Here is a 22,168-nt window from a genome sequence, read left to right as displayed (position 1 = left end):
TGAGTCAGACACGTCTTTTTAAACATGTGAGGCTGGCCTCTGATTGGCTGCAGCGTGATGGATAATAATTGAGTCCTTCCTGGCAGAACTAACGCAAGCTACATTTCAGCCAGAAAAGACTCAGACAGAAAGGAATCAAATTTGCTTGTTTAATGAAGAAGATAACAATGAGGGTTGTGGTATATAATAATTTGGCGGAGGCCCAATCGTCAGCCCGGGTCAGCGAGGAAGGATCCAGATGAGCCTGCTGAGGTTTTGCTGCAGGAACTGTAGCCTACTGGACCTTCAACCCCCAAAAAGATGTGGGCTAACGCAGGGTTTAAACGAGCTCTTTTATTCAGAGCCCGGAGAGAAAAACTGAAACTTACCCCCAAAGAGACACAATCAAAGGCGAGAGAAGAGGACATAACGGACCCACCGTAGCTGACAACGGGAACCCACCTAAAGGAAAAATAGAGAAACGAAAAAAGTGAAAACGAATAACACACTCTTCAGCGTATGAGCTCCGCTGCACGAAACACATACCACGTTAAGGATGGATGGAGGGAACGTGGGGGCGGGGGAGGGGAGTGCAGAGAGCCGCACGAGAACACCACCACCAGTAGTTTGAACAGGCAGACGAGACAATATGCCGCTTAACCACAACAGGCTACGAGAAGTGTCAGATACAGACAGCAGCAGACAGAGTTTAGCGAAGTGCAGGCAATAGTAGCACTCTTGTAGAGCGCTGAAACAGAGTGCAGAGTCTCGGGCTCCGTTATAAGGAGCGATAACTCGAATGCACCGCACGGGGGCAGGAAAAGACAAGACACAGGCTGCAGAACAGGAAACGGCTGACAGAGCAGAGGGGCGCCCTTACGAGAGCAGTGCAGAGAAATTCTAGTCGGCGCAGAGTGCGCGTGCCCACCAAGGTAGCAGTGACTGGCCTCACGTGGGCAGTAAAACATTTAGGGAATTTGACGTACAACACAGGGGAAAATAACGAACAAGGCAGACAGGCGCTCTCACGGGGAGCATTGACAGATTAACTCTAATCGGCGCTGCGTGCGCATGCCTACTAAGGTAGCAATGACTTGCCTCACGTGGGCATAAACATGTAGGGACATTGACATACGACACAGGAGGAAGGTAACGAACAAGGCAGACAGGCGCTCCCATAGGGAGCATTGACAGACTAACTCTAATCGGCGCTGCGTGCGCGTGCACTAAGGTAGCAGTGACTTGCCTCACGTGGGCATAAACATGTAGGGACATTGACATACGACACATGAGGAAAGTAACGAACAAGGCAGACAGGCGCTCTCGCAGGGAGCATTGACATATTAACTCTAATCGGCGCTGCGTGCGCGTGCACAAGGTAGCAGTGACTTGCCTCGCGTGGGCATAAACATGTAGGGACGTTGACATACGACACAGGAGGAAAGTAACGAACAAGGCAGACAGGCGCTCCCATGGGGAGCATTGACAGACTAACTCTAATCGGCGCTGCATGCGCGTGCACTAAGGTAGCAGTGACTTGCCTCACGTGGGCATAAACATGTAGGGACATTGACATACGACACAGGAGGAAAGAAACGAACAAGGCAGACAGGCGCTCCCATGGGGAGCATTGACAGACTAACTCTAATCGGCGCTGCATGCGCGTGCACTAAGGTAGCAGTGACTTGCCTCACGTGGGCATAAACATGTAGGGACATTGACATATGACACAGGACGAACAAGGCAGACAGGCGCTCTCGCGGGGAGCATTGACAGATAAACTCTAATCGGCGCTGCGTGCGCGTGCATTAGAGTAGCAGTGACTTGCCTCACGTGGGCATAAACATGTAGGGACATTGACATACAACACAGGAGGAAAGTAACGAACAAGGCAGACAGGCGCTCTCATGGGGAGCATAGACAGACTAACTCTAATCGGCGCTGCGTGCGCGTGCACTAAGGTAGCAGTGACTTGCCTCACGTGGGCATAAACATGTAGGGACATTGACAAACATGTAAACAGAAAGAAAATAGGGCAGGGACATGCTCTCACAGAGAACGGTGCGTGATAAGCGCTAAGTGGCGCAGCGAGCGCGTGTGAACGGTTACCGTGCCGGGAGCCAAAACCAACCTCTACGTGACGGGGGGGTTAACTTATCGACTGCTAGAGAGCGTGATTTGAGCTTCAAGGACCGATCTGGGGTTAGGCCTGATGTAGGACTCGAAAGCCGACGAGGACCATCTCCCCAGGCGCTTGATGGATGAGTCGGTCATACCCCTCTCTGCGGCGGTAGTGGCAGCTCCGATGCGGAATGAATGGCTCGTGTAGCCACGTCTGGGCAGACCACATTTTTTAACCACCGAACCCAAGTGAACTCTGAACCAATCGCTGGTCATAGGCGAGCGTTCTCTAATCGAGAATAGGGGTGACTGAGGGAGAGAGCGAGATCGCAGAGATAGATAGCGCAGCATGGAAGAGTGGGGACAGAAGGTCGTGCCGAGCCGTGAAATATTAATTGTAACACCGGAACCGAGTGTGTCAGTTTTTGAGTGTTTGAGGAAGATGGAAAACGAGTGGGGCGTGAAAAGTAGGTCAGAATAGCATAAACCTTGTGAGGGGTCGAACACTAGAGATGGAGACGTGAATTCACCAGGGCGCAGAAAACCATAAAAAGCCAAGAGAAAGACGGCTTCAAGAAGGGCGTCAGTATAGGGAGAAAACATCCCCCCGCGGAGCGTAATTATGAGTCTATGAAGGACATCGAGGGTGATGGGTAGTCTAGTGTCGGGTGCGTTGGGTACGGATTTGGCCATGCCATTTAAAGGTGGGATAGGAGATGTTTTTCTGGCACATATTTTACCATATCATCTGAAAAACTCCTCATGACGCCATAGCACCCATTGAAATAGAGTGTTTGGAAAAAAAACGAAATCTTTTGGTCCAGTCTAGAGGGCGTAGTCAGAAGAAAACGGCAACCAATAGAAGTAATACTCATCATCACTTCTATTGGTTTCTGACACGTCCATCAACCGCCAGCACTCACCCCTCCTCCCTGCGCGTTCACCGACTCGTGAACTTGACCGACCCCGCCCCCATCATTCATGCACACGCGACAAGGCTCATCATCACTCGGCTAGTAGCAAGGTAACGAGAGTTAGCAGCAGGCTGAGCTACTTGAAAACTTTGGTGGCTTTTGCAGAGCTACAGGAAGAACTTTGGCTTTTGGAACACTGGACTAACCATGTCAGGATAACATACTCCCTTGGATTATAGTCATCGGACTCGCAAGACCAGACTCCAACACGGGCTGAAAATTTGAAATGGGACCTGACACTCTTGGACACAGATACGCTTTGGTGACCATATTTCTAATCGAGAGGTGGGATAATATATTTGTCTGTATAATATTTTGTGAATTGGTTTAGGACACAGTGTGTCTCTTTTTTTTAAGCAAGTATCCATTGAGAGGGGTTGTCGTGCCGAAAAGCGAGTGCCTGCCAGAATCTGAGTGCCCTCATTGAAACCAATGACCAATTTTTCAGATATTTTTTACCCATTTTTGCAGATAAATCTGACACAATTTAAGATGGAAAGCCTATCAATAAAGCATCTGCATTCCTTCTGGAAGTATTACAAAGAACTGGTTACAATTTCGGTATTATTTCCATAAAAGAATCGAAGAATTGTCATAACAAATGTTACAGTTTCATTCAAATAGCTCATTATTAAGTGGAGGACGAGTAATGTTTCATAAGCATATTTTTAGTTCATAAATTATGTAATTCATTCTGCTAAAATGTGTATAATTGTCTCTCAAAAAATTTCATTGGTTTCAATGAGGGCACTCAGATTCTGGCAGGCACTCGCTTTTCAGCACGACAGGGTCAGAGGATTAGCTCAAGCTCCAATATATCTAGCTGCTACCTTGCTTAACATAGCTGCTACCTCAATCGCTTTGTTTTTTTGTGTTTCCCCCCCTGTGGCATTTAGTCTGTGCACATGAACACGTTTTCAGAATTGCTATGTGTAACTCAGACGGTTACTCTTGTGTGTTTTGCTACTAGTTGTGCGAACGAGCCAGACAAACCAGCTGGGAGGAGGACGGAAGCACCCCTTCTCCATCCGCGTTCAGTTGCTAAATACTGATTCACCCCGTAGTAAGTAACCCATGTCTTTCTAGTGGTTTACAAAAATATATCGTTTGCATGTTTTGCTTTGGTACGTCTCTGGTAATAGTAGCAAGCACAAGCACAACCTGTTCGCCGCTCCAGCATTGCAAAATAGATTGCCTTGGGTTTTCAAATGTTTACATGATTGTGGGTGTAATGTTGTTAACTCGCTGATGTCGTTTTTGAGAAGACGGTAGTTTTGCATTTGATAAATACCACCTAATGACCATGACGGCTACACGGCAGATCTTTATTGTGATGGCTACACTGAATGATCACATGGAGATGCCGGTACATTATTTGTTTTACCCTGGTTATATTGAAATGTTCTGCTTTGTCCATTCCAAGGTGTGGTGTTTTCCATAGCTGTTCCTTGCTCCTGTATCACAACATATCAAGGCTGCCAAGTAAATGAAGAATGAATCACCGCACACTGGTAGTTTATTTTATTCATGTTTGTGGGTGTAATTTCGTCCAGTTGCAGATACTACTATCCTTTTTGGAATGATCTGCCTTTGAAAAACAATGGTTCTATCTGACAAAAGCGAAGTAGTTGTAGTTGTAATTGATACACTAAATTATCATATTCCTATGTGTGCGCGCGCACGCGCCAAGTTTTCAATTCAACACACTGGGACACTTTTCAGTCTTTGAGGTTGCTGGAATCAACACAGACTACCTCCATGCACCTTATCAGAACACTTTGCATGTTTTTTTGTATACTTGTCCCCTTTGTGTATTGCTGCTAATCTTTCTCTTTCTAGGTTCTGTTGGTTGCATGCAGATTGTGCCAGATGATTTATCTGTCTATGGTCTAAGCATGGGCTCTGTGCTAATATGCAATTTGTGCTCTTTTTTTCCCTCAGGTCAACAGCAGACAGGGTCCTTCCACAACCACATACTTATGCCAGTAAAAGCCACAGCTTTTCTCCTCCAATCCAAGAAGCCTGGACTGCAGTCACCATCTCAACACACCAACCAAGAGAAAGGCGGATGGCTCAATTCAGTATGTAGTTCTGCAAATATTCTCAAAGGTCTTCACAGCCCCCCATGGTGCTGAATGCATTTACATTTATTTGTGTAAGGTAAAAACAATGCTGATTACAGAACATAACTTGGGCCATGAATGAAATTTGAGGTAGCAGCCAGCCATCACCTGATGGTGAGAGGTGGTCCTAAGATCAGAGAGCAGGTTGAAATCCCATCCTTACCTCTCCCTACTTACACCTCCATCCACAGCTGAAGTGCACTTGAGCAAGGCACACAAGTCCACTTAGGTCCTGGGACTGTAGCCAACACCCTGTAAAACCCTGCTGTGTAATTTGATGTAATGAAGCCCTAATATAGTCTAACACATTGCTTGTTACAGATATGGAAAATTGCACAATAAAAGTTCCAGGACATGAAGGCTGCATACTGTGAACGTCAACCTTCAGGGCACCGTCCTGCGCAGAAGACTTTCTACCCTAAGAGGGATGGCTGACCGCAGACACTCACAACCAGGTGAGCCCAGATAAAGGAGTTATTTTTGGTGTCCCTGCCCCAACAACCCAGGTTACTTACATTTAAAATGTCACTGGAGCTACTGTCAGATATGTGATTTCTAATTCTGTTTATCTTTTTACAGCACAGACGCCTCCAACCTCAGACTAGGCCCTTCACAGTTGCTGCACTTACCCACCTTCCCAGAGTTTTTGTGTGGTAATGACAACTGTAAATATAGTATAAAGTAATGTATCTAGTGTCATGTGTAATACATTGTTTAAATTGTCCATACATTTCAATGACAGTAAATATTGGTGGACACAATTTGACTGTGTGGCTTTTTTTAATTCATTCTCTGACTGAAAATGCATGGTTACATAAATATTCCACAAGACCACAATCAGAAGATTATTTGACAGGTTGCATTTATTTTCTATGTATGAAAAAAACAATGGTAACAAGACAAACGTGGTTCCAAACCAAAAAGGTGAGATGTACAGATGAATGCTCCTACAGATAATGAAAAATAATAAAACTCTGCACACTGCCGGTTTGTGTGTTTTATACCGTACTCTGTATAAACCTTTTATATTGCTCTAGTGGAGCAGGGTAACCCTGGCTAATCCTGGGTATTGTACTGTGTATTACAACGTCAGCCCTGTTCAAGTGCCCCATACTGTCTGTAGGCTGCATGCCTGAAGAGACCGTTTCTCTCACCTGGTCCTACATCAGCCCAAAGTCTTATCAAAACTGAGAACACCACAGCATTTCCTTTCAATGTTCATGGGCATCTCCTTAAAGATTGCGCAGAGGCGCCAGGTTGGTTGTGCTACTGGGCTGTGACTGAGGACCAGATGTCATGTGCCAGGTCGAACATCAAACTGGGGTCACGGGTCAGGGCACGCTGCAGTAACCGATGGGATTGCTTCAAATTCAATGATTGAATCAAGGCCTGCAAAGCAATAAATACATTTTATGTAGTGCATTTTCTATTTGATGATGGGGACTAAATAACTCTATTGACAATAAGACCAATATGGACATAAGCAATCATTATTGTGTATATAAATAAAGATGTGCCAATTATATGCATACAACGTTTTCAGTCAATTTCTTACAAACTGATGTTGTGCCAGGGGTTACACAGATGTATGAAGTAGATGGGCTTTTATGGATGTACTTGAACTACCACTGGTGTTGTGTACCTACAACCATGTAATATCACACTACTACTCATAGGAGTAGAAATATTGTAATGGTTATCACAACAGGTGTACTCGTGTAGCCTACTCGTGTTGCGATAAAGAGATACTTACACATCTGGAGGAATACAGCAGGACATAATGTTATTGAGGGATGAATGTACATCCTTACAGTTAGCAGGGCGTCAATTCTGTTGGAGTCTCCCTAATCAATACCCCCGACCTCTGCTGCGTCTATCTTCCTCCTCCTCCTCCATCTCTGGCCATCGGTCCTACTGGGCTGTTAGGTCGTTATGATTGTGATGGGCCAGGAAAGTCAGAGCTGGAGCTCTCGTGGTCGTGGAAGGTCTAAAGCATATGAAAATATCGTCAGCCAAAACAATTTCATTAGCGTTGATCAGTTCGGTTGTTTTTCTTTACTCCCTCTGTCCCTGTGTCTGCGCGTGCGACAACCCAAGTGACATCTGAAGTCATAGCCTAAAACACTACGGATTGTGGTGTCGGGTATATATAAATACAATAGTAAAATGTATACTGCGGTACACATCTGTCAAAATAAATCCATGTGTCAGTACTGTAGCTACTGGCTAGAACTACTGTCTAGGGATGACAGTATAGCATCTGTCATCAGTGTTAGGAAGTTAGAATGAGATATCTAAGTAACACGTATCAAGTCAAGTTCAATAACTAATCTAGTATACATCTACTGTCATCAATATTTCTTGAAATGGCAACCATGACGGCCTGTGCGTTTATTGTGATGTTGAACATTCTTACCGTAGCCGGCGACAGTGCCATGGCTGGAAGTTAGCTTGGCTAGTCGCTTTGTCGTGGCTTCTAGCCCGCCCCCCACCTCGTGAGCTCTCGTGGGTTCCCGGGATAATCCGAACACTTCACAGACTGCATGCGCGTTCATGTGTTTTGAAGGCGTGGCTTTGAGGGGAGGGCTGAAGGGAGAGGCGGGCTGTGTATTTTCAAAAATATAGCTCACAGGAACCGTTTTTCAAAGATCTCCAACCCTACCTTTGAGAGGAGGCGAATGGAGGTGTGCGAAAATAGGCTAGGGTGGTCAGGGTCGTGGCAGCGAGCGTAGAACTGAATGCCCGACAGCATCCTGCGAATGGATGATATGTTAAGATTACGAGACTCGAAATGAAAAACCAAAAACGCGCAAACTGTAGAAATCAACATGGGGAATAGTGGCACATTCAGAGAGAAACAGAATAGAGAGAACAGGGACCAGCTTGATCTGTAAGCCCTGAGAGTAGATGGCGCCAAGCCTTTTGACATGTAGTGACCAATCGAGTTACGCATTGAGGGGGGCAACGCGTTCAATCCAGTATCAGATCCTGGAGCGGAGGGCATGGCATCGGGTCCCGGCGCGCGGCTGGGCATAGACGTCTGAAGTCCTGGAAACGGAAACGGGAGAGAGCATCAGCGACAACATTGTGGGAGCCAGGTATATGCTCAGCAGTGATAATAAAATTAAACAATAAAGACTGCCTGGTTAAACGCCGGAGCAGGGACATGATCGAGGGACAGAATGAGCGGCCTTTATTTATTATGGCAACCACGGCTTCGTTATCGCAGTGCATGACGATGCACTTACGCGAACAATCTTTACCCCTGCGCACACTAGCCACCACGATCGGGTAGATCTCGAACAAAGCAATAGAGGCACTTCCAGAGGCAGGAGTACGGAACTCTGCTGGCCACGTATCTGCGAACCACTGCCCATGGAAGTAACCCCCGAAGCCAACAGACGGGGCCGCATCGGTGAAAAGCGCCAGGGAGTCGGATGATTCGTGTACATCGTTATAGAAAAAGGAGACGCCGTTCCACGAGCGCAACAGTTGACACCAGAAACCGAGATCAGATCTGGCACCTTCATCGAGGGGGATCGTGTCGCTCAGGTTAGGGACGGAGTGAGCTAGCGTCAGCAAGCGAGATATAAACGAGCGCCCCTGGGGGATTATCCTCATAGCGAAATTTAGATGCCCGAGGAGGGAGAGCATTTCGCGCTTGGAGACGGCCGGGGCGGAGAGAAATGACGCTATGACTGTACGAATGCGATCCAATTTATCAAGAGGCAGGGATGCCTGCATCTTCTCGGTGTCCAGGACTATGCCCAGAAATTCGATAGTAGTCGATGGACCTATGGTTTTCTCCTCGGACAGAGGCACGCCTAACTCAGTGAAAACGCATTTTAGGGTGTCCAGGACGCCGGTGCGGAGGGAGGGAAAGTCGACGAGCAAGAAATCATCTAAAAGGTGCAACAAAAAAGGCACTTTATAGACGTTAAGCAGCACCCAGCACAGAGCCTCAGAGAGACAATTAAATATGTGGGGGCTGCTTCTGCACCCGAATGTCAGCCGGACGGCGAAATAGAATTTAGACTGCCACTGGATGCCGAACAGCGGCCAGTCCGCGGGGTGAATGGGCATGGTTTTAAAAGCATCGGTGATGTCAGCTTTGGCCAACCACGCGCCGTGACCCGCGGTTTTGATCATGTGGATAGCGTTATCGATCGAGGCATAGTATAGGGAAAAAGGGGCAAGGGGGATGGCCTCGTTAACGCTAGCCACTAGATCCGAATGGGGAGACGACATATCGAAAATAAGGCGCTTTTTCCCTGAATAACGCCGGGTGGCTACCCCGATTGCATTAACCCTATAGACAGAAAAGGGAGGAGACTTGAAGGAAACAACAATATATCCTTTATTCAATTCCTTCTGTAGGAGGGTTGAAACAGTGTCTGGTTCAAACAGAGCAGATCGTAGATTTTTCCCTATGAAGGAAGAGGAGGGGGGAGTGACTACCCCGACCCAAAACCCCTGAGATAGCCCAGTGCGGAGGTAGTCCACGAAGGATGTGTCGTGGTGGTCGTACAGATAGCTGGCCAGGAGGGGGACATTAATGGGAGTGGAAGGGTGACCATTCAGAATTGTTTGAAACGTGGCTGGCCCCTGCCCCGGCCCTTGGCCATCGGGCGGAATCGACGAGGGCAGACACTCTGCGGGTGGGGGTCGTGGCAGAAACTGCAAACATGTAGAAATCTACAATTAGAATAACCGCACACAGACATGTTGAAGTTATTACAAATTTGAACTCCTTGTTGGGAGGCCATGGGGCGGCCACGGTTATCGACCTGATTGGGATGGCTGGGGGGAATGAGAGCGGCGCCCGTGGCGGCAGCCCCGGGCACAGTCCGTGGGCAGAACCCGGCTGAGTGGCCGTATGCGCTGCAGATTGAGCAGGTGAGGGCGCGCTGGCCGCCGAAGTGCCGCACTAGCAGTTCGGTATCTTGGATGGCCCAATCCAGGCGCGCGTTGTAGAGGGAGACGAAGGAGGCTGATTTTGCGGAGAAAGCCTTGTGGTACTGGTAGAACAGCGTTCCTCCGTAGCGCAGGTTAAAATCAGCCATCATGGCGAAGTACAGATCCATCTCCTCTCTTCGGCACGGATATTCTTGGCACAGCACATCGCGTAAAATACTGAAAGCCACGGCAAACTCTCCGAAGGTCAGATTGCGCTGAAGGCGGGGATCGGATGCTTTGAGGAGAACGGAGACGTCTCCGCACTCTACCATCTGGCGATCAGCAGCCGGTGTAGGAAGCATCAGCGCGGCCAAATTGACATCCCTGCCTTGGATGATATCAGCGCGCAGCTTAGGTGAGACGGTTGACATGAGAGGCGGGAGGTAGCGCCTACCCCAGTTAGCCGCGGGCGTTGCTGTTGCGAGAGAGAAGCGATGGGCGGTGGGAGCAGGCGCGGTGACGGCGCCGGTGGGCTGGGAGGAGAGCGGAGCCGCTTGTGGGAGCGCGGCGGCACCGAGCGTGGTGACGGTGGAATCACTTCCGGGTGGCGGCGGGAGCAGAGTGCGCAGGGCGGCCTCTCCAGGCAAAGACGCGGCCGAGAGACTTCCGGGTACGGGCCGGGAACTTTCGCAGGCGTCCACTCTTGCGCCAAGAGCTTTTACTGCCTCGGTGAGGGTGGAGATGGCATTGAAGAGTTGCATCTGACCGTCGGGTGCGGCTATGGAGGCGGTTGCTGTGTGCGGAACGGACGACGATGGGGGGAGAGAGGTCTTCTTCGCGCGTTTGGCTGGAGCAGGTGTTGACTTGCGCTTCCTTTTGCCGGTTGGGGCAGCCGTCTGGACAGCGGCCGCGGCATCGAAAGCCAAGGGGCGAGTGGCTTCGGCGGAGCCATGGGCATCTACCGGGAGGGAGAAAGCAAGCTGTAGCAAGTCGTCCTTCGAGGCGCCGTCCGCAACGGGGACATTGCGCGCTTCCAGGAGTGCCCGGAGTTCAGCGGCGGACCAGGAAGCGAGACTCGGGGCCTTAGCCTGGATCCGAGAACTTCGGCGCACAGGGGTGTAGTCTTCCTCATCGTCGTCGGTCTCATCTACTACGAAGTCGTCGATAGGCTCCGACATGACGGCGAAAAAGCAGGTTTGGGCAACGTGTCGAGAGTGCAGACGGTATTTTGACGTCGGCACCTGAAGCAGCGAAAAGGGTGAGTCAGACACGTCTTTTTAAACATGTGAGGCTGGCCTCTGATTGGCTGCAGCGTGATGGATAATAATTGAGTCCTTCCTGGCAGAACTAACGCAAGCTACATTACTTACTAACTTGGTTGCATATTTTGGGAATCACCTAGTATCACCCAAATATGGCACTAAAAAACGTAGCAACTGCTTTTTGGGAAATTCACCATTGGTTAGTGCAGGGGTGGGGAACCTATGTCTCGAGGGCCGTTTGCAGCCCTTGAGGCCGTTTTATCCGGCCCCGATATAATTTTAATGTTATGCAGCTTCACATGAAATATGACATATTTTGTAAAGGAATCTTAGAAAATGCATTTGCAATACAATTAAGTTATATTCAGGGGACCTGGAGAAGATGAGTTCTGTTTTAAAGGTGGCTGCCTTCAATATACAGGTCCTTCTCAAATAATTAGGATATTGTGTTAAAGTTCATTTTTTTCCCCATAATGTAATGATAAAAAATAAACTTTCATATGTTTTACATTCATTGCACACCAACTGAAATATTTCAGGTCTTGTTTTGTTTTAATATTGATGATTTTGGCATACAGCTCATGAAAACCCAAAATTTCCATCTAAAAAAAATTAGCATATCATGAAAAGGTTGTCTAAACAAGCTATTAACCTAATCATCTGAATTAACCAATTAACTCTAAACACTGGTAAAAGCTTCCTGAGGCTTTAAAAAGTCTCAGCCTGGTTCATTTTGGCTGTATGCCAAAATCATCAATATTAAAACAAAACAAGACCTGAAATATTTCAGTTGGTGTGCAATGAATGTAAAACATATGAAAGTTTATTTTTTATCATTACATTATGGGGAAAAAATGAACTTTAACACAATATGCTAATTATTTGAGAAGGACCTGTAGGCCTGAGGTACAGGGGGAAATCTTTGTTTGTGCTCATAGTTCGGCCCTCGGAGGCCCTCGAATGAATTTGAAGTGGCCCTTCGAATGAAAAAGGTTCCCCACCCCTGGGTTAGTGTAACACACCCCTCAAAGATCCAGTGTGTAAAAATTGCCCGGGCTGAGAAAGCATAGTGGTAACTGAAACACTTCGTTATTCAGAAAATTTCTTTAAAAAACACATTTTAAAAAATTTGGTGGTTACTCAGGAGTCCTGCTGCACTTTCTGCAGTTAAAAATATCTACTTCTGCAAATTCAAAAGGGCAGACAGGACCACCTTTTCATGTATGAAAAGTGCAATTTCTCCTGACCTTGTGATATTTCCAGTCATGGGTATTCATCTCCTGTTCACACTGTAGTAGTAGTGAATCGCAGGGTTTAAAAGTTCACCTCTCATGACTCATGTCCTCACACTATATGATCAGGGCTGTAGTGGAGGGTAAACGCACGTAAACGCCGTTTACGCACCTCTGGAATTTAGGAAATAGCGTTTACCCACCTCTAAATAGCGTTAACCCACCTCTAAATAGCGTTTACGCAGCTCTTAATGGCAATTACGCACATCAAAGTTCCCTGCGCCTTGTGATCTGCCGTTGGAATAATCCAAAATAAATTTGGTGTCATTTAAAAAATATTGTTGAACATAGGCCTATGTTCAACAATATTTTTTAAATGACACCAAATTTATTTAAAGCTTTAGTAGGAATCATTTTCATCTGCTCCGTATTCGGGTATGTGACCTTCCAATCAGTGCCTTTTGGCTGCGGAGGCGACACCAATCAGGATCCAGGGAATATGTAAACACATAGGCCTACACGTTGTGTAGTTGCCTGCATGCATAGTTAATCATCATGGATAGGGTGACCAGACGTCCTCTTTTTCCCTACTTTTGAGACCTAAAAAAATGTGCGGGGGGAATGCCATTCATCTTTGCGGGGAATGGCTGAGATTGGCCTACTACATGATGGTCAATCTATTTTTAAAAGCCTAATGCAGAAATTGGAATAGGCCTATGAAATTGAGCTGCATTGTTATGCTGTTGATCTAGGCTATAGGTGTTAGGCCTACTATCTAGGATTGTAACAAAGGCACACTCTGCATCATATGATCACACAAATTATGTGATAGGCCTAATAGGCCTAACTGAAGAGATTTTAAATGTCATTTATAGTAGACAAATGAATGTGCATGCCAAAAAGTTCTAGTGGCTTTTAAACAAATTACCATTTTGGATGCATTGATACCGATACTTTATAGGCCTACTATCATGCCTGGCCTCATACCCATTTTCATACCTGTAGATACACAGATACACCGATGACCCCCCCCCCCCCCCCCCCCAAAAAAAACCGCGTCGCGTTGCGTTGCGTTACGTTACGTTGCGTTGCGTTACGTTGCGTCGCGTCACGGTCTGTCTGATCAAAAAAATCATAGTTTACCCACCTCTAATTTGACCACTACAGCCCTGTATATGATCTGATGGTCGAATGCGACCGAGTGCTCACACTGTACGACACAACAGACTTGTTTTCCAGAACGGCAGAGGACAAAAGTGCGGAACGGAATTGTGCATCTGAGAGGGAAAGACAAGGATGTGCTTGTGAGCGTATCATGCTGCCAATGTGTACCTTTTGTGCACGGGCAGTAAAATGTCAAATCGCAGCACTGCTTCAAACTGTGCTATTCACTCACAAGGGGCGACCAGGATTTCAAACAGTTCTCATATTCTTGCAACCATACGATTGCTGATTGCAAGTTGTTTGCGAGGTGAAATTGCTTGTCGTTACCCCATATACTATACACAACGTGAGACTCACAACAGTTAGTAGCCATTGAATTGAATACAGTTTCTTGCCATTGAATATTGGATCTGGTGCAATTAATATATCCCCATCGTCAACTTAATGCCTGTCTCTGTCTGTCCGCCTGTGAGAGTTGACTCAGTGGCCCACGTTGTAGTGAGCTGTAGGGCTGGCTGAGGCGGTTCTGCTTTCCCTGTCTCTGTCCCTGCCTGCCTGTACAGGTTGGTTGGCTGTCCACTGGTTTTAAAATTAAATGTGTCAAGTGTTTCCCTCTCGTCTGTCCCTTCTGTGTTACGTTTTTGAGCCATATTGTGACTATATATAGTGTAATATAATATAAAATAATATAACTTAACATAATATAAATATTCATCACTATAGAGTATCATGAATACATACTTCCGTTTGTTTTGTTTTTATTCTGTATAAGAAAGCAAACCTTTTGAAAATCAATGGAAAGTTGGTAGTTACGGTCATCTGAAAAGTACACATCACTACCAACACAATGGATGAGCCAGCTGGCTGAACTAAGATGGCCACCATGCGCGGACGTTTGACTTCCATTGAAGTCAGCTCGGACAACGCATCTAGTCTTTTAGATCTGTGGTCTTATGGTCCAGTGTTTAGATGTGTTAACATTGTCATGCGAAAAAAAAATCAGCTCCTGTCCCTTTCTATTACTGTGCGGCCTCTTCATCTTTGTCAATAAAATGAACAATTTGACATTTTGACTATGTTTCTTCACTGAGAGTAAATACTTTTCTTTTTTCCATTCTGCAAGTTTTACTCCCATGACCTAAGCCGACCCTTTTTGGTGAACAAAGGAATGCCAATCCAGATTTATTTGGTACATGTGCAAATCAAAATCACTAAAGTACGAACTAAAATCACTAAGTAGATTTTCCCCCTCCCCAACCTTTTCATGTTTCCAAAATCAGTTCAGTCATTCTAACGCTGAGGAGGGCACGTCTTCATGCAATCTGCCACCCTCCATAGGCTTTAACACTCAAGGATGGATCACTGCACAGGCCTACCCACAGGCACAGGGGCCCAAGAGTCGATGGGGACTTGAAGGCCCACCTTCTATATTTCCTTTTTCATTTTGTGTTAAAAAAAATCCCACTTTTAACAACTGTAGTTTCAAAATGTCTCTGGGGACAAACCCCTGAACCCCCAACAATAGTGGGCCTCTAAAATCTGTCCTTAAACAGGCTTTCATGGAAATACACATGGGATTTGGTTTAGAGGAAATGGATCAATAATGCCACCCATCAGAGAAAAAAGCCCAATTCCTTGACAACTACTACTTTCCCCATGGACATACTTGCATGATAAATTTCTAATAGTCTACTTGTAAAAATGGGCTGTAGAAAAACCATGGTGATTGGAGATCAATATTTTTCCACTTGTTTCCATATTGCGTATTGTACTATACTGTATGTTGTTGATGCTGTTCAGAAATCGTTTTTTTTTCTTCCACATAATGCTTTGTTCTCATCAGGAGAAGACAAGCTAATGCACAGGTAAGAATATCTTTCAAATACCTCTGCTAGATTCAAAGGAAATATTTCGCAAAAACATACAAAAGAAAAACTGAATTTCTACATTATGTAACATGTTTTGTGATAAGTGATACAGTATATTGAGATTTAAAGCATGCCAACTCTGTCTCCAATGTGTTTTCAGGAGGACCCTCAACACATTTATGGAAATGGAAACATTTATCAAAATCTTGTACGCCCAGTAAGTGCTTTGTCTACTCTCTGATATACTGTAGTGCAGTGATTCTCAAACTGTGGGCTGGGGACCACTGGTGGGCCATGAAGGTATTCCAAGTGGGCCTTGAAATAATTATCTATTGTAGTGTATACTGTAGTACAGCAGAATGAATGCATTTCAGGGGACGGACGGTATCCCACCACATAGCAATTTACAAATTCACTGTAACTGTGCAATATTCAAGGGCCAAAAACAGTACTGTGGAGAATGAACCTTGTCATGCAGGCTGCTTAAAATGTGTCATATCTTCTCCTGTGTGTGATATGTCGTCTGTGTCTCTACAGAGAAGAGAGACGCCCCAGGCAAACTAGGAATTTAAGGTCATCCGGATGAGAAACTAACAAGAGACATGGTTGTATAGTTGTATACCTGTAGTTTATTGTGTTGTTTTTGTAGTGTTTGTAAACAAACTTACCATCTTATAATAAAGGCTTTTTATATTTTTCTTCAATCTCAGAGTGCCTCTGCTCTTTCCTCCATCTTTTGGACTTAGATTTCAACCCATACAGGAGCACCTGAAAAACACTGTACTGTCTCCTGAAGCCCTTTTGGTTCTTCTCAGTTAATATTGTTAGTCTGCTTGTTTGCTACTGTTATGAGGGTTAATTTAGCAAAGGATAATTTAAGTTCCATTATTTATGTCTTCTTACTGTACATTAGTATGTATAGTAATAAGAATGGTTTCAGCTCTTTTTATTTATTTACTAGTATATTCTAAAATAAATTTTAATTATTGGATGTTGTGTGTGTGTGTTCTGAGTAAAAGAGAAAAGTTAACTCTCGACCTATGCTGACCCCTGTAGGTGGACAAGAGCATAGCGCTCCACAGTTTATGCATTTGGAACATGTGTAGATTACAGTAATAGATGATTTTGAGGCAGAGATAGCTACAGTATGACTGAGGATGCGGTGGAAAACTGCCGTTCAGCAATGTAGTCAAGGGGAAATGTGGAGGCAGTAGGTGGGTGGATGTGGCGGGATGGCACCAGAAATGAAACTGTCGTCATCAAAAAAAATATAACCTCTCATGTTTATGCAAGAAAGTTGTACAATAGGCTACACTTCCCTCAACCAAAGTACAGGAGTACTTAAAGTCTGAAGGTTTTTACATCAGAGGAGAACTGGGTATTGCTGGTGAGTAGTCTATGATTGATTCAGTGAAAACATCTGTTTATAATTCACATTTGTTTTGCATTCAGCAACTTCACAATCAACACGTTCAAGTGGCAGCAGCACAGAAAAAGTGTTAATACAACATTTAAAGAGTATGCTGGGACTATTTTACACTCTAGAACAGGGGTGGGTAATTATTTTGGCTCGGGCCACATTGGGTTTAGAAAGTTGACCAAAGGGCCCGATGTCGTAGGCAACTTGCCCGTGCCAATAATAAGACTTGGTGTATGGCAGAATAATTACACCATTGTCAGTTATGCCATTCCTGCTAATTGTATCTAGATGTGGACTTTAGTAATCTTAGGTTTCCAAGTAGAGATGCACCGGATCCTGATTTTTAGGATCCTGCCGGATATCGGATCCTGCCGGATCCGGAACCGGATACCGGATCCTACGAAAGGGTTGAAACACATAGTCTACTCGCACACGTGGGCCCTTTTTTATTACATTGGCTCGTTTTTAGACTCATTGGCTTACTGACACACTGCCTGCAACGGCCGCTTCCAAAGGGCTTTCACTCCATGCAGTGATTGGGGTTGTGAAAGACTGACTGAAAAGCCTAGGCTAAGTAAAAACTAGAGATGCACCAGATCCTGATTTTTAGGTAACTGCCGGATACCGGATCCACTGCTTAAGATCCTGCCGGATCCGGATCCTGTGAAAAACCCTATTATCCTGCCTTTTCCGGATCCGGTGCATCTCTATTTCCAAGACCCTTGTTTTAGGTAGCGCATTAAAGAATGAGTGACCATGCGAGTCTGCATTTTTTTCTGGGAAAGGCTCTGAGGGCCGCATGAAATGGCCGAGCGGGCCGCATGTGGCCCCCGGGCCTGAGTTTGCCCACGTCTGCTCTAGAAGATGTTAATTTGACTCTCCCAGGGTTTTCAATTAAAAGTCATTGAGGGCCAGTTTTTCAAATTCCTTCCAGTAAAGGGGCTGAACATAGAATCTGCAAAACCGTGAGGAGCACAGTATCCGAGGTTGGGTGGGAAACAAGCGGATAACTTTCAGGACAGAACAGATTTGCTTCTCTGTTTCTTAGTAGCCTATGATGGTCTTTTTTATCAGACTGTACAACAGAAGATTTCACTCTCGTGAATGCATAGGAGAGATATCCCCGATTTTAAGTGTTGATTGCAAATAATGCGCAACCACAGATAGCACAAATTTAATTTCTTTCATTAACATTGAGTCCTATGAGATCAGCTGGCGGCTAACTGGTCTCATAGGACTCAATGTTAACTGCTAGCTTGGAGGTACAATTTGCACTGCCATACTCAGAGAATGGTTGGAAGTACAGGAGAAAGGTACAACTCAATCATTTAACTCAAGGAGAGATGTAAAACAAACTTATTTCCAAAAATGGGACAGTGCCACTTTAAAGGAACAGACCACCCTTTTTTGATTTTCACATATTTGCAGTATTTCCAAGCATTATTTATGAATGTGCATATAATTTTCGTCTACGTGTTTGCATTGCCTCGTTTAACAGTTTGGCCAAATTAGGCATAGTAATGCAAGTCTATGGTACAAAATAAAAATCAATGTAAAATTCACCAGAGTGCAAAACGGCAATTTAATTCCGTCCAGTGACCACTTGTGGCTTGATGCTAAAGATACCAGTTACTTCCAGTGATTATGCTAAGCTATGCTAATAATTCTGATCCAATAAATCTAAGTACTGAAAACACTGAGACGAAAATTATATGCACATTCATGAATAATGTTGGGAAATACTGCAAATATGTGAAAATCAAAAAAGGGTGGTCTGTTCCTTTAAGTTGAACTGTACCTTGGTATTCAAGCACACAAATTGCACAAATGGGTATGATAAAAATATCTTGCGCATGGTTTCACATGTTCAAATATGTGCATGCTCCATTCTCTAGACGAGATGTGAAAGAGGGCCAAAGTGTCTGCCAGCCTGGGCGTACCATGCACTCGTGTGTGTTTGTGTGTGCACGCAAAACTGTTTTTGCTGATGTATGTGTGTATTTTTGCTGATGTATGTACGATATACCTCACTAAAGTAGTAGACGGACAGCACTACCCCTCAAAGGCCCTCTCTGCCACAGCCAAAAGGTAACCTTCCATATGAAACATTATATTGCAGGAAAATACTGATAAGCATTCTTTATTACAATTTATTTTTCATTCATACTGCCATTTGTTTTGGCAAAATCCTAACTGAACCTTTTTTATACTTTCTTGTCTCTTCATTAGGTCAATAAAATAACTTAGAAACAGACAGTCTAGTTAAACTTTGTGGTGAAAGTTCTGATACTTTTAAATGACCTTGTTCTGTGCCATCATGAATACTGCTTACATGAATTAAAAGTTTAGTTAGATCTCTGTTTTACCAACATGCTAATTGGACCCATCAGTTCAATGATTTAGGAGAATACTTAGTGCTTCACATGTATACAATTACAGTTTTGCTGGTCTTTTTGGAACGATGGTTTCGTCAGTGAGAATGGAAATGCGGGTGCTTAAATGAGCTCTCAAGCTTGATTTTTGTCGTTATTTTTTTTTACAGTCACACAGACTGACCTTTCCTTATTTCAACTGAATTTCTTCCCCATGGCCACAGTTAGAATTCATGACATGATGTACTACATGTGTATGTTTGATTTAGATTACAAAGTGTGTTACAACAAAAATCTTTGTTCTTAAATTATGTTAGCGTTAGCCTATATACAGTAGAGAGTTATATTGAGTTAGTAAGATAGATAGGTGTCTTTATTTCTCCTTTTTGCCCACATTGTGAGCTGACCAGTTCTGCTTAAACTCTCATACTCAACACAGTGGAACTTATTTGTTTTTGAAAAAGCTCAGTTTTTTCCCCCTTTTTCAACGAAACCTCACACCGTAGCGGTTGCATGCAGCAGTCTATGTTGGTCATGAGTTTCGATGCGTGAGTTGCAAGCGCTACCGTGCCGCTCCGTAGCTGTAGCGACTATACCTTGACAGGAAGTGAAAGGCTACAGCGGTGTGTATCTACCGCATTTTATCTCCGCATTATGTGCAGTTGTCATCTGTGTGGTTTGTGGGTTGTGGAAAATGTTGTTGTGCATCCTCAAACAGCAGCTATGACATGGCTTGGTGATGATGATTATTCGGTAACGGTTGTAGCCACCACTGCATTCTGTCACCGGTTTATTTTGCTGAAGGTTTTGCAGAGAAATGTGTTTTTCCACAGAAGACATGAGAAAGAGGTGATGTAAGAAAGTCAGTGGAAATTGATCATTGTACACTGGGTATTTCTCTGGTTGTTGGATGCGTAATAAGAATACTTTCTTTTCTAGGTGTAACCATCGGATTGTAAATTACCCACCACACAACCGCGCCCAATTCGACTAATGAGCTGCCCCATCTAAATAGTGCGCTGGTCTTTAAGGGGAAAATAGAAAACATAAGCAAGGAACATAGGCCCCTGATGACTATTGGCCCACTGAGGAAATGCCCTGTATTCCAGATTCCCAGTCCTGCCCTGATTGTAATACAGGCTCACTCCCCCCTCCTGGAGATAACCGATTCTGAGATTATATAGAGATACACCAACGTAATAGGTTGCTATGGGTGCCAAAAGTGAACAGGTTCCGGTTTGCTTGACATGAAAAAAAGTTGGCCTAGAAGTTACAGCATTGGTCTTAAATCAGAGATTCAAATACGCCTAGAACCTCAACAACTCCAGTTACAAATACAGATTTCTTAAAATCCATATAAAATCCGTATAAAATCCATGCGTCTCATCAATTTCAATGGAATGGTCCATAGGTCTCCCCAGCTAGATTATCATCGACCTGGCCTGACGCTGAAGGGGTTGCGTCACTAGGCTGCAGCCTTGCTAGGATCCTCATCCCCCCTCTCCCTTGTGAAACTAGAACCTAGAAACAATGGGTCATTGGCACACCTCTCTCAAATCCGTCTGGTGATAAGCTGTAAAAGGTCGAACACTCACTGAAATTTGTTTTTTTTAATGTATACAGGTGAACGAGCAATGCTTCTACGAGGCGCCAATGTGCTTTTGGTACAATGTCTCCTGTGTTTATCAGGTATGGGCAGAAAGTCACACCAGCAGTTCATTACTATTGCCAAAATGAATAAGCCATATGGCAATAACTATTTTGTCAAAAACTTAATTTGACCCTCACAAAAGCCTGAGGCTTCTTTCACATACACTGTAACAAATAGCTGTTTATTTACGGCAATTCTGCAACAGCATTCTACTGTTTTTCGAAAAAACAGACAACTACTGTGAAAATATTACTTTGAGTCACATATTGAGCATAAACAGTAAGTACTGCACAATAGCAGTATTCGCCGTTGTGGAAAAAACTAGAGATGCACCGGATCCTGATTTTTAGGATCCTGCCGGATACCAGATCCACTGAATAAGATCCTGCCGGATCCGGAACCGAATACCGTATCCTACAAAAGGGTCGAAACGTATAGTCTACTCGCACACGTGGGCCCTTTTTATTACGTTGGCGCAAACTATTTTTTAGACTCATTGGCTTATTGCCACACTGCCTGCAATAGCCGCTTCCAAAGGGATTTCACTCCATGCAGTGATTGGGGTTGTGAAAGACTGAAAAGCCTAGGCTAGACATGCACCAGACCCTGATTTTTAGGTAACATGCCGGATACCGGATCCACTGCTTAAGATCCTGCTGGACCCGGACCCTGTGAAAAACTCTATTATCCTGACGGATCCGGAACCGGAACCGGATCCGGTGCATCTCTAGAAAATAACAAGTTATTTTAGGCAGCACCATTGAAACCCATTCATCCTCCACTTGTCCGTGATCACCATCAAACTTCAATACCACCTGAAGAACTGAAGTCATTCTGACTGGTTAAAGATTATCTGATACTATCAAGCATGATGAAACAATTTCTAAGGAAATGCAGCAAAGTGTGTGTAGCACATGCATTTTGATAGTGATGAAAGTGTGAATGGCTGAAACATTTTAAGAACTTGTAACACTCTTGCAACAAGCAGCCCCATCTAAACCAATCTGCTAATCAGTGCCTGGCCTCACCTGAGTAGGGCTGTTTTGCCATTATTCAATTACGGGCGTCACCTGCCAAGGGCCTGATGACTCTGGTCACATGGTACT

At 44.8% G+C, this 22,168-nt stretch overlaps 1 long non-coding RNA gene across 3 annotated transcripts; it reads left to right on the top strand.

Moving 5' to 3' along the window:
• The first annotated feature begins 2,817 nt into the window (after positions 1–2,817).
• Positions 2,818–5,998, top strand: LOC134449346 (uncharacterized). 3 transcript variants are annotated; one of them, XR_010034949.1, is made up of 6 exons: positions 2,818–3,359; positions 4,045–4,137; positions 4,498–4,585; positions 5,016–5,155; positions 5,519–5,652; positions 5,777–5,998. It is a non-coding gene; the product is annotated as an uncharacterized LOC134449346 (long non-coding RNA). The 3 variants fall into 3 exon arrangements; XR_010034950.1 differs by lacking the exon at positions 4,498–4,585; XR_010034948.1 differs by lacking the exons at positions 2,818–3,359; positions 4,045–4,137 and having other exon boundaries at positions 4,214–4,585.
• Positions 5,999–22,168: the final 16,170 nt, after the last annotated feature.

Source organism: Engraulis encrasicolus, chromosome 1, assembly GCF_034702125.1.
Source record: "Engraulis encrasicolus isolate BLACKSEA-1 chromosome 1, IST_EnEncr_1.0, whole genome shotgun sequence".
In the NCBI taxonomy this organism is placed as follows: domain Eukaryota; kingdom Metazoa; phylum Chordata; class Actinopteri; order Clupeiformes; family Engraulidae; genus Engraulis; species Engraulis encrasicolus.
The sequence above is the reverse complement of the archived record's forward strand: the minus strand, read 5'-3'. Positions and strand labels throughout refer to the sequence as shown.